This window comes from Ptychodera flava, chromosome 20 (genome assembly GCF_041260155.1).
Source record: "Ptychodera flava strain L36383 chromosome 20, AS_Pfla_20210202, whole genome shotgun sequence".
In the NCBI taxonomy this organism is placed as follows: Eukaryota; Metazoa; Hemichordata; class Enteropneusta; family Ptychoderidae; genus Ptychodera; species Ptychodera flava.
In genome coordinates, this window is record NC_091947.1 from 10,147,977 (window position 1) to 10,166,971 (window position 18,995).

Here is an 18,995-nt window from a genome sequence, read left to right on the forward strand (position 1 = left end):
AATGATCGCCCCAAGGCGCTGCATCACAATTTCTTTTCTCGTCTTATGCAACATCTCATTTGCGAACCACTGAATGACGTAACATTTACATAAGAAAGAGAAAAATACACGGCAAATGTTGGCAAAGCCCATTCAAACAACAATACCAGTTAGTTAAGTAACTCAGCGTACCGAGTCATCAGATTTATTCGCATTTGATGCAACTTCCCGTCCACCTCCCGTGCAGCTCAGGTAATTACACACACTGCCAAAGTTTCCGATTAAATATGCCTTGCGTTGGATTTGCATATATCAGGCGATGCTTGGATGAAAATTGCGACTGGATGGATCTTTTTTTTTCGACCGCACGACGGAAAAACAGAAATAATCGATTTTTGAGTATACTTTTTATGTGATTTGATATGCAAACAAAAATAAATTATAACGACTTTGCAAAACGGCAGTCAAGTGAACAGTAAAGTTTATCTTCCCGTCTGACTTTTAATTGTTCTGTTTCCAAATTTTCACAGGCTGGCTTCTGATAGTGTGCAAATTCTCACTGGAAGTACTGTAAATATTGATGCCAGATTTTTTTATTTAAAAGCTGAGGCAAAATAAACTAGGAATATGAGTAATTTAATGAACGTGGTCAAAAATTAAGCACGAATCGAATCCGTTTAAACTTTGATGTTTGCCTGACATTTCTAAAAACAATAAAATATTCTAAATGTCTTGACCCAATCATTCCATTCCGTGTGTACCCAACCTTCTCGTAATTGGCTTGAGTGACTCGAGCGACATTGGTAGGTAATTAGTGCGGTTAATTAGCCCCTTGCAGTCGGAAAATCGGAAATAAGCGAGACCGAGGCTCGAACGCTACACAGACACACCTTCGTCAGATCTCGGCGAGTTTTTGTCCAAATGCCGTAGACAGGACAACGGGGAAGATCAAGCGCTATCATCGCCCGATCAGATTTTCAATAATCTCAGAACTAATGTGACAATATAATGCAGAAAATCGGAACATATGTGTAGACATCATGGACCGAGTCGCCTTAATGACGTAGGTTGCTTTTGCTCAGAAGTCGCCGGATAAGACTTAAGCCTGTCCATAAGCTTGCAGAACAAGATTTATTAAAACCGAATGACAAACTCCACGTTTCAGTATTGAGTACACCTCATTCAGGAACCTTACATTGCTATTTATGTCAGGGGATGAAATTGAAACAGAAATACACAGTTCTACATTTAGTTTGAAATCGGCAACGTTAACAACACAGAACAAATGATACGAAATCTACGACACATTTTTCTATGAAAATGTTTTACGAAATAAAGCGATAATTCGTATTTCCATAAAATACGGCTCATGACAAGAGACAAGCGATAAAATATTTTTCCCTCACACGGGAAGAACAGGAGTCCAGTCTCTTGTTGAAGAAATCCTGGTGCCTCATCATCATTCTCTATTCAAACGAGTGTAATCATTACAATATTTTTCTCGTTTGTTGATGTTGTTACGAAGCTTACTTAATTATTTTACCATCGACTTTTTTTCGTAAATAGATTGTTAGAGGAGACCGTGTTTTTAACAACATATACAGGCCTCGAAAATTTCACCTTTTTTAGAGGTAACATCAAAAATCATATTTGATCGCGGTTTCATACTTACGTTGGTCCTCTGACGATTTTTTAAATCAGTTCACAGACGCCCAAGGGTCATCAACTCAGCATTTTACGTGTGTACAGCTCTTCAGAAGTTGTCGGAGAGAGAAATGGGCGTATTTGATTGATTTTGACGGTACAGGAACGACATGAGGGTGCATCATAGGGTACGTCTAATCATGGATGATGAGATCATAGTACGATGCCTTCTCAAGCGTACAGTTGAACTGAACTGAGAGCGTCTGTGGCGCCTGCGACCACACGGTGCCACCAGCGAAACCGGTTCACAGACGTCACAAGCACACTTGCAAGTGAAATGTATCACGCATGTCTGAGCAAGCCGCGTCTGTCTAAGTCCTGCACAAGGTGCGTTTTCTTTGCCGTGTACAACAGTTATGAAGTAAATCCTTGGTTGCTTTGGCAACAGGTCATCAGTAATGATGATACATCACACGTGAATGGCTTGAATATTCCCACCTATACCTGTGACGTGCAGGGGGAGAGAGCCACGAACGGGGACGTTAGGGATGTTTTATTTTCATAATATGTCCTTCGACGTAACCAACACCCCATTAAAATATGAACAACAATGAAAAAACCACAAACCAAAAGTTAAACCCTAAATGAACCATCTTACACCGGCTGACGAAGCGGCAATTGATGATAATAAAATGGTCATTACAAATCTATACCCACATTTTGAATTTTTTCACACGCTCAGGTGAATGAGCACTATATTTTGTCGCATCTTTTTATGTTCAAAATGTCGTTTTCAAATATGCTTCTGTGATTGAGTGTTCATGGAACATACAAAATCATTGTTATTTTCAGGCTAGTTAAGAGTAGCCACACTGAATTTCTGATTATACAGAACACGCTTCGATAGTTGAAGTCCTTCATCACTGGAGTGAAAGCTAATTACCCTTGTTGCCATGATACGATGTATCCACGCCAACATAGTCGGTAACGACATTAACTGGCAATTACATACAACCCTTATTTATATTACATTTTCCAATGAACAGAGTTGCTTCAAAAAGCGGCACGGTTAGACAAAACAAGGTTATGTCATTTGCAGGAACTGCGTGAAAGTGCCCACGTCGCACTTTTCCTGCACTGCCTCAGGTCAATTCAAATTTCAGATTCTGCACTTTTTTCGAATTTGACAGAAAGTCTCTCCCGTTGAGACAAGGTGGATTGACAAACATGACGGCGGACACAGCGAACTATTAGTAACCCAACCAAGGATTGGTAAGAAATGGACTAACGGAAGACAAGAATCAAGGTTTCACAGGGCGTTCCCAGACTCTATATCTATCTGGTATTTTGATTTGAAGTATTGGTGTTTAGTCTAATTGGATATGTCACTGTAATCACTCCAAAAAATATTAGATTACAAATTAGATTACAAAATGGACTTTTCAGAAATGGAATATACAGTTTAAATATTATAATTACCTAAGAAGACCAAAAGATGTGTTGGTATGAGAAACAGGAAGAGCTGCAATATTCAATTAAACTTCTAAGTGTTTGGCGCATGGCCCATGTCGCTTCGTCTGCGAGAAAGTAACCATATTTACTACTTTTTCTCCCCTTGCACGCTGTGTTATCAAAGTAATATGTCTTAGACTTGCTTAAAGCCATTTATCGTGTGATAATTATACACATGCCAAGTCGCAAATTGAAGTCAGGTCCACACAAAGGACATAAACACCTTATGCACACGGTACAGTGGTAGTGCATGATGGGTACGGCAGATTGCGTTAAAGGTATACAGACTTGAAAATGGCCTTGTAACAAATCACCTGCCCACGATATCAATCAAATATCACAGGTGTGATATTAACATATACTAAAGATCACTCTAAATCCTTAGGATTATGCCCGACATTATGCCGTCTTGGCATTTGCAAATCTAAGGCTTATTATTGGTTTAGTAGAGTCCAACAAGAATGTGACACAGTTTTTGAGGTATGTATCATATCGCCACACGATGACGTCATTATCAACGTATTATAAATACGCAGAGAGCAAGATGTTATATCTGCGAATTGTACGTTGAAATCTATTACCGCAAACAAACTGAACTGCTTTTACTGACTGTTCAGGAACCCACTTGATTTTGGATTCTTAATTTTTTTTTCTGTCCCACGTGCAATGTTACTACATTATACAACTCCCACGTCGTTTGAACGTGACGTGACGTGACGTGACAGGAGTCGGCGGGAAAAAGCAGACCAATGTGTCCCGCTCGATAAACAAGACTGAAAAAGTCAAACAAAGAATTGGAAATTTCTTCGAAAGTGGCAGTGACGTCATAGGAAATTAACAGTATAGGGGAGACAATTAACACTCCCTTTGAATTCATACTCTATTTACGTTACTAAATTTAAATATAGAGTTGCTCTTTTCTTCAGAAGGCTCCTGAAATAGCCAAGTTTAATAATTAAATGTCGGCTTTCTTGAATCTAAAACAATTCATTACGGCGCGATTCATTCATAGAAAGCACAGTCGTATAAAGCCAATTGCAGCCACCGTATTTAAGTGCGACAGGCATTACGCTCCAGACAGTCCGACAAAAACGTAATGGAGTCTTTCAATAGCGAAATGTGAAGGAGATCAAAATAGGAGAAGAAAAATGACCTCGTTTCGACGTATTTTATACAGACTTTTTGTCGTAAAAGGGTGGGGATAATTCATTCAAGCTGATACGACACTCCAAAGACGTTGATGAATATGGTTAACGACTTGTTCATTAATATTTTAGAACTTGAAATCAACCGATCAGAAAAACATGTTCTTTATTGTATTATCGCTCCTTTACGCCACATGGCTGCGGATTAGTTAAAATTACTTAAAGAGTTCTACACTTACCAATGAAAACGGTTACTCTTTTACGACACCTTTGGTTACTCTAATATACCTTTTCAAAGGTGCCGTAAAATATCACGGTCAAATTTGACTGACCGTTTTCAATGCTGAAGGCAGGAATAGCCTTTCAATATGAGACACAGTAAAATTTTTACACTTTTTCACAGTGACGACTTCAATGTCGTAAACTAATTTGAATAACTTTTTGTTTGAAAGTCGACATCCGTTAAAATCAGAAAACTCAACTCAAGTAATGTATGTGTGCGTACGTACGTAAGTATGTATGCAGCTGTCTACGAATCTATGTATCTATGTATGTATCTATGCATGTTTGTGCGTACAAGATGGGTGATGATGAAAACATGTGTTCTGCCAAAGACGACTGTTTCGTGAATAAAACATTTCAAAGGCAATATAGGCCCTTGTCTTTGCTCACAAAGCAGTACTGGTCGAGTGTCACACAAGAAGTCATCTAAAGTGTGATGTCAAGAATGATGTAGTCGCTTTGAATTATACCATTCAACTTCATTTTAGAACATACATACATACATACATACATACATACATACATACATACATACATACATACATACATACATACATACATACATACATACATACATACATACATACATACATACATACACACATACATACACACACACACACACACACACACACACACACACACACATATATATATATATATATATATATATATATATATATATATATATATATATATATAAAAGTACATATAATATACATATTTAATCATATGCTGCCCTGTGATTCTGCATCGAGCATTGGAGTCACCTGATATAAATCGCTAAAACACAAAATATACTTAAAGCTCTGTCACCTTCAAACAGAGAAGATGAATTGCTGCATTAAATGTTCAATGACCATGAAATGATTACACGGTGTGATAAAGTCAAAAGTCTGAGTGTGACCGAAAAATTTCTTCTGAATTACCTGGCTTGAATCACTTGTCTTCCTACATTTACACACTTGCTATGGACTGTGTGACTTGACATGTAATTCATGTGGCGTTTATTTCGCTCCATAATATTCCGTCGATTTCCTTAACTATTGACGCGTGCCTTGGGGATTTACATCAAGACAGAAAATAGTAGCAAGACTGAATAATGGTTGGCGAATCAAAGACATGGAAATCATCGGCAACTGTACTGAGATTTTGAAAACAAAACTTCATTACTGGGACGCCATCGTTCAGTGTGACAGGTTTCTACGTAATACTGCTGATTGTGTTCCAAGAGAATTAGACATAAATTCATTCAGTTATCCAACGACCTCTCAGATCGAACCCGTAAGTAGGTATACGTGCCAATGAGTTCCTTTGAGGGCGTCGTTTAACTCTTTTGACATGAATCTGAATATCAGTTGTCTTACACAAGAAAAAATGAATTTATACCCTTCACATTTTACTCGGATGAAATGTAATTTGTCATTTTTATGGTTTGAATGATGTCATGTAGTAGTGTCCTTATAAGTTGTTAAGCAGTGCTGATGAAGTTTCTCGAGTATGTTAAGTAGGTTTCAAGCATCTAAATATAATGTCGTCCATTAATGGATTATGTTTCTCAAACCGCTGCTTTAACAGTGAGTCATTTCAGTGCTAACTTTCCTCGCTAAAACGAATGCGCATCCCCTTTTTTTCCTTCATACTCCAATATTCTCTCTCTCTCTCTCTCTCTCTCTCTCTCTCTCTCTCTCTCTCTCTCTCTCTCTCTCTCTCTCTCTCTCTCTCTCTCTCTCTCTCTCTCTCTCTCTCTCTCTCTCTCTCTCTCTCTCTCTCTCTCTCTCTCTGCCTACTTGCCATTTCAGATGTTCACAATAGGCTACCTGATGTTCGTTCAAATCTCTAACTCGTTTCCTGACCGGTCTGTTGGCATGTGTGTTTCTACATACCTTGTCTATCTGTGCCTTATTCTGTGCCTTATTCTCTTTGCCTCTATCCGCCATTTCATATCACCATCTGCCTCAACTTATATCGTTTTACTTTTGTCGGTGTGTGTCCGCTATTGGCCCTCTATCTCTAGTCTCGGGACTGGTCACTTTCTTCGGCCTCGGGGCAGTGGATTCATGGGGGTTACCCTGTTTTTGAAATACCCAATGGGGGGGGGGGGTCAGTGTGTTTTTGAATCTCGACACGGGCTCATACTTGCCACAGAGAAATATATAGACAGAGTGACAACACTTGCATGCCTTTTGTTCCATGGTCGTCTCGGTAGACTATTGGCTTTTCATATTAAAATGAGCTTCAAAGGTGTTAAACTTTTTGGAGGCTTTGTTTGTGGTTGATAATTACTCGAGATTATGCGAAAAATACGACGAGATGGCATCGTACTGCCAGTCGCGTAGCAACCATAGTTACTTTGTGAGCTCTCAGGCCAGAAACACTGCTTCACGCCAATCAAAACATAACACGCCAGCAGTTTCATAAACATGTCCTTCCTTGACGCACGTGTAAAAGAGGGTACGACTGACCGTAAACCATTGAGTAAAACCAGACAGTATCGATAAAAGACTTTCAAATTTGGTTCAAATACACTCATTATATATTCATAAAAATATGAGAGGAATTTTTAAAACGGTAAAACTCATTTTCCTGAAGCTCAAAACACTCCCGTTTTCGCCAGCACGTCAATTCTGCTCAGCACCACACGACAACAACAACACAAACTTTGCCGAACATACTTTCGCTTAACAATTGGCGAAAATCCGAAAATTACCGAAGGATTCATGGTCGGTACTCTTCGGAAAAGAGAGGCGAGAGCAACCTTAGGCGAGGCGAACATGGATGGGTTACGTAACCGCTTCACGCCTTAAACAATACCCGTTGCCACTCTATCTATCTTTCTCTTATGTACTTGCCTAGAATACATCATACCAGCTACGACTTTCATCATTCAGTTGCATTTTTCGGTGCTCCCTTCGGGCGCTTAACTTTAATATATCACACATATATATCGGAAATATCTGGATAAATATATCAGGCATATTTTTCCTATCCAGGAACCCATTACAGAGATTCCATGCTCTATCTGTCCGCGGCCCCTACTTTGGCTGTCTCCGTATGTCTGCATGTCTCTATGCCTCTGCATTCAGCTCTATGTATGTATGTATGTATGTATGTATGTATGTATGTATGTATGTATGTATGTATGTATGTATGTATGTATGTATGTATGTATGTATGTATGTATGTATGTATGTATGTATGTATGTATGTATGTATGTATGTATGTATGTATGTGTGTGTACGTGTGTATGTGTCTGTATATGTGTATGTGTCTGTATGTAGTGTGTGTGTGTATGCAGGTAGGGAGGTGGTTATCTGCATATTTATGTATTTATTTATTTATTTATTTATTTATTTACGCCCCTCAAAATACAAATTCTGTCTCTATTGATCTGGTTGGCCCCTTTTGTCCCTCCGTATGCCTGACCTTCTACTTCTACGCCTGTCTTCTTCTGTGGATCAGAGTAAAGTGTCGATTTCTTTCAAATCGTTTTATCTCCTGCTACAGTAACTCCTTCCGCCATGAGAACCGAATAATTTTGATTGTTGAACCTTTGTTGCATAGCTTGCGACACTGACCTGACATCTTCCTGGCCTTTATTGACACAGCAACTCACAAGTATTATTAATCATACTTCGTGCTATCAAACTTCAAGGCCGAGGGTTAAAAGAAACAGGAAAAAGTCATTCCATGTTTCTCCGTACTTTGGCCTTCCCTAAACTAATAGTATTTCCTTTCCTTTTTTTCCCGCCCAACTTACGTACTTCGTAGCCGATAGAATTTAACAAAACATCATCATGGTTTTTCCCATTGAGGATTGCAATGCTCAGGAAGCTGAAATCCGGAAACTTTGAATTGCGGATTAGGTTTTGTGTCTCTTCAACGTGGGCGTTATAGCTGATTTTGACGTTACTTATGACTGGGTATTAGCGAATCAAATCGTACACAACTTTCCAGACTCCCCCGTTTATTACCGTCCCTTTAGTGAATTAAATCGAGATTTGCCGATTTCTGTGTTTTTGAATCCTGTCACTTGCAGCTGTTGGTGCATACAGCTCCAGAGATCGCTCCTACTAATCTTATGGGTTGCAACGTTATTTACTCTCGTTTAGAATTCTGCCCGGCGCCCGCGTTGTTAAAATGGCTCTGCTATTCTCACGAGCAAATCAAACGTACGAATGGAGTTCCAATTTCTGACGTAGGAGCAATTACGTCACTCACTCGGTGACAGCCGTTTGAAATTTGAATAACACCATTTCTTAATTTCTTTTGCTGCTTTAATTTTTGATGTTGTCCAGTTTTGTAATTTTTCTCAAGTTTTTTTTGTTATTCGATATATGAAGTTATACATCAAGTAGTACAGAGAAGGCTATATTTTACGTCCAATGCAGCCAAGGTAGTTTTGATTTATATCCTTGGGCATTTGTGACAGCAAATGTCCATATTTATTTGCTATTGAAGGAAGCATATAGTACCTCCATAGCAATAATCATTCAGGGACTTGCCATTCCCTAAATTTCAGCAGAAAGATTTGTATCAACAAAACTAATGTTCCGAGATCGCATTGTCAGGCAAGACGAGAAAATTGCCACGTAGTGCACAATTAGAGCTTTAGCTGACGAAATCATAATGTGTTCACTGCAAACAGCGATTTCATATGAAGGGTGTTGCTATGGTTTCTGGAAACTTACAATAGTTGCCAGCCCCGTGCCGGAAGCGTGTAGGTATATTTTTGATTTTTTTTCCTTTAAAATTGTCGTTTAATGTTGCAGTTATGTTAGGATTGAGGAAAATTATACAGACGACCGAAACCGGAGAAAATAAGTCGTGGTGTGACAATCGCGGAAATCGCTCGTGAGCGAAATTTACCGAACGTGCCCATTGAACTACGAGAGGCAAATGGTGAATACTCATTGTATCAGCACGATAAGTTTAATCGACAAACATAAGTTGGATAAGAAAAGTTGGAGTTCAAAAATTCTTTGAAGTGTCGTTTACTGAAAAAAATATTAACGAATAATATTGCATCAGTACTTGCCAACATTACAACTGTTACAATTCAATATGGCGGCCAATGGTAAAGTTCACTCCTTTAAGATCAGTTACCCTTTCTTCATAAAGAAAAATCGAGGACGCTCTACGTCTACGGATCTTTCTTTTAAGAAATTCTATCCGACTGCCATCCAAAATTGCGCCCCCTCGCAAAAAATGGTTGAAATATGCAATATTTCATGAATCTCATCACTCTATGACGTCAGCGGCCAGTAGTTCGGAAGGGTCACACAGGAGATGTACGACGTAGACGTGATTATGTAACTCTTTGCTTTCGTTTATACATAGCATTGGTATTTAAGCACAAGAACAACGGGAAAATTAAGGTGGAAATATAGAAAGACTTGTTAACGTGTAAAATTAATACAAAATTGATATTGCAATGTGCTCAGCTTTTCTGCACTTATCTCTCATTGGATTATTGATATTTTAAGTCATGGCGACATCCAGACCGGTCCGTGATGTTTCGGAAAAATATAGTTCGCTGTCTCTTCGTAATTTACTTATCTTTAAACTGATCTAAGGAACAGAGGACTTGGAAGGATTTCCCTTGCGAGGCTGGTCGCCTAGGTTACGGCATGGGTTGGCAAAGCAACCCTCCAGCACGCAAGATAAATTAATTAACTGTTATATCTGCTCATTTCACTTTTAATCTGTTTACTGCCGCTTGTTAAGAGCCCCTTTTAGAAAACCGTTACTATACTTTTTCCTACTACATGATTTTCAGTAGCTCAGTGAGCGACTTGACTTCGAGTGAATGATTTAGACCTATTTCAGATGGCCTAGGTACCCCACACCCTCAACTTATAGTAAGTCCTATGAGCTACAACATTTTGCGTATTTTCATGATTTTTACTTTCCAACTACAGTTAGTTCGTGTAAATGTCCTTACTGTACAGCGTGTGAGCAAGCATTTTCAACCATAGACTGGAAACTGCGTCGTGCGTGTTCGAACACGATAATTCAGTTGTTACACTCAAACAAAGCTGCCTGCATTATAATATCCAACAAAAATGGTGCACATGGCATTGAAATTGCGGTTATAGAAACAGCGCGTTGCCATCCACTGGAGCATACAGCCAGCACTGAACGTCCTCTACCTTGAAGCTGTGTTCTCTGGGTTTTTTTTCTTATAAGACAAGTTTTGGAAAACAGCAGGAGGTGTTAGAATGGGGGTGAATTGAATCATAAATCAAAAGCTTGGTGTGTATATTAAACTGCTCTTTGAATCATAAATCAAAAGGTTGTTGTGTGTATTAAACTGATATATTGCTTATTGGACAGACTTCAAAGAATGTCTGTAGAAATTGTAATTTGTTTTGACGTCACCAAATTTCTGAGAGATAGCTGATGGATCTTTAACCCGCCTCTTTTGGCAGTTTCAATCTTTCTCAGTACGAAGTACCAAGTCAATTTCCACGGATTGAAATACCTAGTCAATTTCCATAGATTTCCTGTGCTGTGTGGAAAATATTGAACATTGGCCATTGATGACCGTCTTCTCACTAAAAATTATGTTATTTTTAAATCAATTTAAAACTGTTTCAAATCACCCACATATTTCAGCGAAGGATTTTCGGCGTTTTCGAGAAGCACAGTGTACAGTGTATAGTAACTCCAGGGGCAGATATTCCCAGGATAGATACGTTTAGGTTCGACATAAGTGTGAACGCTGCCAGCGATACTGTTTGTCTTAACGGCTGACACTCTGCGTCGCCGCAAATGATCCACGCAGTGTACACATTCAATCAGCAACTTAAACATGTAATATCAATTTCAGAGAGTAAGTGATGTTGACTCATGGCGCGCACTGTAGACATAATTATGCATGACAGATATTATTATCAGCGTGTAATTGCCGGAGTTATTACAGCCGCTGGGGAACGACTGAATAGATCGATATTGGTCACACTTTAATAGCTATCTAATGCAAAATATAATCAATCTATTATTCTATTGCCAGCCTCTGATTTTAGAGTAACTGTGTGAAAACAACGGTGCATAGTATTTCGTTCCAGGCTGAGTTCTTATTTGCAGACAAGGGGAGTCCAAGCACACATAACACGTCTACAATGTTCCATTCTCCGTCGCAGTTTGACTTTGATTATACGCACCATCAAAGAAATGCAGAGGCACACAACCGAGGGACAAAAGCCCAGTGCGTCGGTTGGCGGGACAACAGAACCAGTGCTGCAGTCTTTCCTGTAATATTGGTACACTTTCCATTTGTGACAACTTGTCGTGAATTTAATTGCTTATAGAATGTTTAAAACTGGTGAGCTGGAAAAATAGCCAGTCAGACATCAAGTTACATCATCAGTACACTTTTTCCATAGTCGCGTTTACCGAACCCTGTGCTATGATGATAGCATCGTGAAAATACATGGCTCGGTAATGCAATCATTGAAATTTTGAAGCAATGCCATTTTAATTCCATGTCTGTTTAATTCAGGAGGTTTTTCTCCCCTATCGTTTTTATAGTGACATAATTTGTTTTTATCGTAGATCACACTAGATGCACTGAATAATTGAAATAAAAATCGGTCTATCATTCTCCAAGTGGAATTGTACAAGATACGGTGTCCATCTCTGACCACATACTGTTTATAAGTAGTGAAAGCTTGATGTAGATCCTATTCAAATCTCAATCGAAATTCTTTTTCTCTCGATCATGGACGCTTTGTTATTTTCTCCGTTTAGTTTGCAGATTATTCCCTGTTGGATATATTGTCAGTTCCGTATGATGGCATGAAAACTGTTAATCTGCGTATTTCGCGAGCAAATATGTCCCTTCGGAGAGAGGGGGAAGATAGTCCCTCCTGCCGGTGACGATGGACCCGGGGCGATGAACACTCGATGTTGTCTCGTGTATGTCATTTAGTATTATTAGAAAGTGAAAGACTTAAAGTTTTGCTCAAACTTTTCCCAAGGAATCTTTCTACCGTTCTCTTTCAAAATCAAGAATAAAAATCGGGGTCACCGTGCAAATTTTGGAACTAGAGAAACAAATCACCCAAGATTTACCGATATTTGAAATTCAAAATGGCCGTCATCCCTGTGTTTACTCTATGGGGTAAAAATTATATATTGTCATTTCGAAAAACTAAGACGGTGAAAGTGTTTCTTTCTCCAAGAGCTTTAAAATAAACCTCCACATGCGGTAGATCAGAAAAGTCGTAGAAATTTGAGAGTCCGAATATCTGTCCCTGAGGCGCGTTTTACCTTAACACGAATGAAGTGTAATTGTAAGTCAAATTGACGGCTCTCAGCACGCATCGACACGACACAAAATTAATTTTGTGCCTGGCCTTCGCAGGTGTTTTTCACTGTAAAAAATACATTGCAGTTTTACATTATCAAGACGCAGACTATAGCAAAAGTCCAATATGGTCAATAGTCAATTGTCATGTAAGGCTGTAATCATACGGTGTACAACAGTCAAACGTCGGTCAGCATTTGGAGACAAAGGAATTGAGCCGGCTGAAGTAGTAGAAATTTCAAAATTGTATTTACTTTGACTCTACTCGATGCAAACACTTGGAATAGCTACAGTGCGTTTACGCTTAACGAACTTCAAATATTTATATGTCAATACGCGACAGAGAAGATGCTCTACCGTCTCTGAGATGTGTTGGTGACTCAAATTAGCTCAAGTATAATTGTGTGGTATACGTGCTTGGTGATGCTGGCATACAACCGTATAACTTCTTGTTTGTACCAGTTTAGATTTCTTTATTTGCGAGAGGAATTTTTCAACTGGTTGGCCTGTGAAACGTCTGAATGATGTAAAAAGTTCCATTGCAAGATATTAGAAAAAACATCACGAATAACTAATGTTTTGCATCGGGTTGCGAACAAACCCTTGGTTATACAGAATACTTAGCGGCTGGGGAACACTAGTACAATTTAAACATCACCACCAAAACTGAAAGGAAATATGTCCTTTAACATGCGTTCAGGAATTTGGTAGAATTTTCTTAGTTTCAATGTATGTAGCCAATAAAAACCAGCAAACATTTGTTAAATCATACGCGATATTTTTTTTAATGCGAGAAAATGTTTCGAGTCGGAGGGAAGGTCGGGTTATTTGTAACACATCCCAGTTGGGTCAAGTGTTTTACTCTAAATAATTAAAATATTCTAATGCCTGTTTTGTTTTGTTTTGTTTTGTTTTGTTTTGTTTTTTGCCAAAACCTAAAAGGCAGAGTCAGATTATCCATCTGTTAATCACATTAAAATGCCAAAAATAATAAGGTCCGGGGCTCTGTAAAAGTTGGTGTGATCGAAGACGTTTAGGTATTTTTATTTCCGATTAATTTACCGATCTCTAGGCCAACACTCTTTTTCCGGAAAGTCAGTGATTGAGCATTCAAGTACAATGCCCATCATCTTGATCGTCCTCCATTACATTGAACGTCGATTGGGAAACTCGTTCTCTTAACCTTTATTGAAAGAAATTTTCGACAGTGCAGACGATTAACAATCCCGCCAAAAATACTGTTTTAAGGTAGAATGCGCCTCGGGGACACAAATTCGGACTACCAAATATTTACAATTCTTTTCTGATCTACCATTTGTGAGGGGCTCATTTTAAAGCTCTTGGAGAAAAAAAACACCTTCACCTCCTTACATGTAGCTTTTCGAAAATCGAAAATTTTTTATTCCCCCATAGAGTTTAACACAGGGATGGTAGTCAATTTGAATTCCAATATCGTCAGATAGTTTGTTTCTCTAGTACCAAAATTTGCACGGTGACCCCTGATTTTTATTCTTGATTTGTTAAGAGTAATGTCGAAAGCTTCATTGAGGAAAGTTTGAGCAAAAAGTTTAAGTCTTTCACTTTCGAGGCGTATACTACTTTAATATGCATAACGAGACCTCGTTCGCGTGTTACTTGCTTTAGAAGATATACCATGATGGAAGTAACTATGACAGCCTGATGTGTTTCAATTCGGGTGAAGTAGCTTTGAAGCCGTGAGTTCAGACAGGTTGCGCATCAAAATTTACGTTTCTCTCTCTTCTTGTATCGCAGTAAATATCCGTGCAGTCCTAAACGCCACGATATGTTCACAGAGTCAACCTAAACTTCACTGTCGATGCACGTTACTCCATTCGCAAGAAAGCAGCCCAGTTGACCTTTGACACCGAAAGCCGCTTCCTTGGATAACGTACCTGTCCCCTTGTGCATAAAAATCAAAGCATCGAAGCATTTAGTAAACTTTGATCGACCCAATCACTTCAATTAGCAATGCCTACCTTGTTAACTCAATAACCAACATACTGCAATGCTATATGCTTTTCGTTCATTATATACCTAACAACCATGTAAAAGTACGCGTAACAATAAATACAGTATATTGGTTGTCACGTCACCCCGTCAATCTTTATAAGAGTGTGCAAAATATGTGCGGAAATTGAAGGAGTATATATATAGTTTTAATGAAATTCATCGCTTACAGTTCAGTGACATGCGCTATTTTTACGACAATTGTTGGCTGTGAGCCAACAATTATGTTGAGTGATTCAATAAAGCAAAAAAAACTGTATCTAAATTCACTCGCACACTGACCTTTACTTCGAATAATCTAATTGTCGCCAGCGAAAGTCAAAGTTATATTCTTATTAACTTCTTTTGTCTCTCTTTTATTGAAAAATGGGGATGTGATGTTGCGTTACGTCACCGCCCGTAAGACCCCCAAAGGCGTAGATGCTGCCGCCACTAAAACACCAAACACGCCTTCAAGATTCACCTCGCTCCTGAAAGTGCGCATTACGTTGACGTCATTGAAAATTTGCAGACCGCTTTAGTGTTTTGAGAGGATTTGCTCCGCGTATAAGAGCACGGGGGAATTGCTGTGTCCACCGTTGACAGTTTAAACACTATGTCAAACACAGCTGTCGCGGGACACTTACGCGGTACATACGTTTCGTTTTAGTCTGTCGCGTGAGCCACATTTCCCGGAGCTGTTTCGCTCTATTCAAATTGATCATGAGGTATTTGTCGAAGACTGTCTATTTACTCAGTAATGGCACCCTAAGCAGTGAAACAGGAAGAGCTGCCTTTGAAGACGGCAGGTTTTTTTTAGCGTTGATTTTTATTTTTTTCACGGGGTTTTCAACAATTTCCAATGGGAGAGGGGATTAAGCAAGTTGACGACGGATGAAAATGACAGGTGTATAATTTTCTCTATTCCTGAAAGGTTTTGATGTTCAGGGAAATCTGATCCCAGCCACTCGGCGTCAAACTTTGAAAGCAGAATATCCGTTTTGGAAAAAAATATTCGCTGAAAATCACTGTAAAGAGCGTAAGTATAGGATGTTTGCAAAAAAAGCAATGAAAACCGGACTAAATTGAAAACTGCTATATACTTTATTTACAATAACATATAGAGGAGCAGCATACGACCAATGTTTCACTGTATCCAAGGTACGATGGTGATTAATGAAAGTTAAAGCATGTCTGTCTTAATCAACATCGTATAATTTAAATGTTGCAGCTATGATGATGAGGTGCACCTAGATATCGCGCACGAAATAAATTGTTTGTAAACAAGAAACTGGCACAGGCGCAGTTCCGACGACTGTTTCCCTTTAATTGATCGATAAAACGTCCACAGGAGAGCAAAGGGATGACACCATGTAAATAATTAATGTCAGCAATAACATGCAAGAACAAGAGACGGAGGATTGCGGCTTTAAAAGAGCTTGCAAATGACCAGTCCTTATAAAATTTGTTTAATTGATTGGTTGTGATTTAAAGCTTACGGTACTTTGATTGGTGAGGTGAATATGCCTTATAAACGCCTGGCCTCTAACACTGGGTGCTACTTGATCAGTGCCTATTCCAACTTCAACTTCGTTCTTCACTTCAACTTCGATCCATACACAAACCAAATACATATGCAGCCATATACAAGGTACATTGCAAGCGCGCGGCCTACGTAAGTGACAATTTTATAATCGAGGGCTCTCCAAATCAGCGAGCGAGGTTGTCACAAGTAACTTGGTTACCGAGGTTTGGATGAAGGGCCACCTGGAGGGAATTGACTAGCAGTGAAAGAGTCTCAAGCACAGTACGCGCCTTCCTCCCCGTCTCCATGGCAATGTTTAACGCGCTCTTCTGCACAAATAAAATTACGTCCGCCGGCTGATTCGGGCGCCATGTTGTGTGGAGACTAAATATTGAGTGAAATAAATACCCTAGCAATCTCACACTGAGTGAAAATATTAATTTACGTTTGGATTTAAGTTCGGTGACGCGTAAACAGATGCTGGGCTCGACCTGGGGTGAACGACGTTCGATTGGCTACGCTTCAACGCCGATTCGCCGGGCGTAACTCGTCCAGTTAACAAGCTACATCATGCACTTGTGAACATTCAAAAACGATTATTTGTTCCTTAGGCCGAATTTTCTAAATTCGACTGGCTCTTTCACCCTAGGACTTGGCACAAAGTCATTCAGAACATGAAAGTCTTTGTGCATCTCTTAATGTATGTTATTTTAAATGGCAGAAATGTAATTACCCATCTCTAATTTAGTTACGGGACAGCGTAGCTGTGCTACTAATTAAGCAATAATTGAAATAGAAAAATTAGATTGAGTTGGGAGACTGAATGCAACAAGTGTGATACAGCCACGATGAAGCTTGATCTTAGCCGAGATTTACCATGATATGCACCTCAATATACAAGCGGCCACAGAAATTGGGAATATGTGAAGCATGCACATACTGAATCAATTGAAAAGAAATACACGGCAGTGTGTGATTTTACTGTCATCTCAAGTCTAGATCGATTTAGGTCTATGACTGATTGCGCACTGGTCATAAATTGTGATATTTTTAGCCTGAAGAAAGGAAGGTGAGATTACTTCACAGAAATGGATTGAAACAAAACTGTAATTACGCCGACCTATGCGAAGGCAATTCCGGAGATTACGACGGTAACGCAGAACAGGTCCAGAAATTTTATCAAAGGCAAAATGGAAAAACTTGGTTTTCAGGACACTGAAATAAATTATATCGCCCATTTTACCATCAAGATAAATTTTGAATAATTATTCTTAATCTCATAAAATTTCGAGTGTCTATTGTATCAAATCGCTGAAAACCAGTTGCGATTAAAAACCTTGCATATTCGTTTCTTCTTTCGATAACTTAAATATCATTCCACTCAGGCAAATAATTTATTTTCGTTTACTAGTTTGGTTGGGATTTGTTTATTTCTTCCTTTAAGACGATTATTGAACGAATTTGCGATCTTATCGTCTTGGTTTGTACAGTTTACTGCTAAACTCTCATCTCTTTGTTTTAACGCGTAAATTTGACCAAACGCAAGAATTGTGTGACCCGTGTGCCTTGCTGGACTTCTGCCACTGTTATTGTGCCCGTGCACGCGCTAATATTTATTCACGGGTGTTTGTACGTGTTTATGTTTGCTTCTTTGTATCTAAATTTACCTGTTCTGAAAATTTTGTGAACAGACGGTAGTGCATGACGTTTTAGTTCGTTGCTAATCACCGAGATATGGTTGGAGTGCCTGTGAATGTCTTCATAGAGAATCATTTACATCCTTCACCGATCTTCGACAGTTTCTTGTTCGGCCACGTCCTCTAAAACATTCACGGGCAGTGAACCAACGGTTGACCCGTTTCTGTTCTTTAATCGCGCTAAAATTGTAAAAAACCTGGCGTTTCACTTAATTTTGGTGTGAGCACATCAAAGAAAGCAACTGTACTGACCTGGTTCTCAGTGTCGATTGTCCTGTGGTACAGACACCTCCTTGGAGTGGTGCTCGGCGTCCAAAATCAAAGCAATGTCGTCCTCTTTGGCTAAAATTTTCTCTCCAAATCGTCAAATAATCAGCTTGGTTCAGGTAACTTGATTATTTGCTCACTTGAAAGTGCGGGGCGAAGAAACGTAAATTAATAGCCTGTTGCGTGTGTGCGAAGCCAGCGATCTGCTACCGGTAAGCCAAACCCAAGCTAAGATCAGAGCCGTTTTTCTCGTGCCTATAATTACGTTGCTACTCTACGCTCGAATTGTGAATGATTACTCTCATCTAATGTATTCAGAAAGGAATTTATTATAATTGTAGTATGATTAGTGTTTGACTAGCTCTCACAACTGGCTTCCTCTAGGTTTTTAGTTTCCCCTTGTCCCTTCGTTGAATAGATATTTATAGAACGAACCATTTACTGGGCGGGTAGGGGAGGCTTACGCCGAGAGGGTTTAGTGCAGTAGCTATATGCTGTGTTTGTCGCTGGGCGCCGCACCCTGACATGTTATTTGCTTTCCAGACGCTATTAGTCACATCCGAAGTTCAATGGCATCACTTGAGCTGATGACTTTACCGGTGTAGAAGGCAAATGAGCGGTATTG

General features: G+C 39.2%; 1 protein-coding gene across 5 annotated transcripts in view; it reads right to left on the reverse strand.

Moving 5' to 3' along the window:
• Positions 1-18,671, reverse strand: part of LOC139119989 (synaptic vesicular amine transporter-like) — a 57,439-nt gene extending 38,768 nt beyond the window's left edge. For 2 of the 5 annotated variants that reach the window (XM_070683964.1, XM_070683967.1), the window contains exon 1: positions 18,356-18,671. The gene's annotated coding sequence lies outside the window, so the exon portion shown is untranslated. Of the gene's footprint in view, positions 1-1,651; positions 2,059-6,448; positions 6,571-18,355 lie in introns of those variants that run through there. The other 3 variants (XM_070683970.1, XM_070683971.1, XM_070683965.1) reach the window with 3 other exon arrangements.
• Between the last annotated feature and the right edge of the window lie 324 nt (positions 18,672-18,995).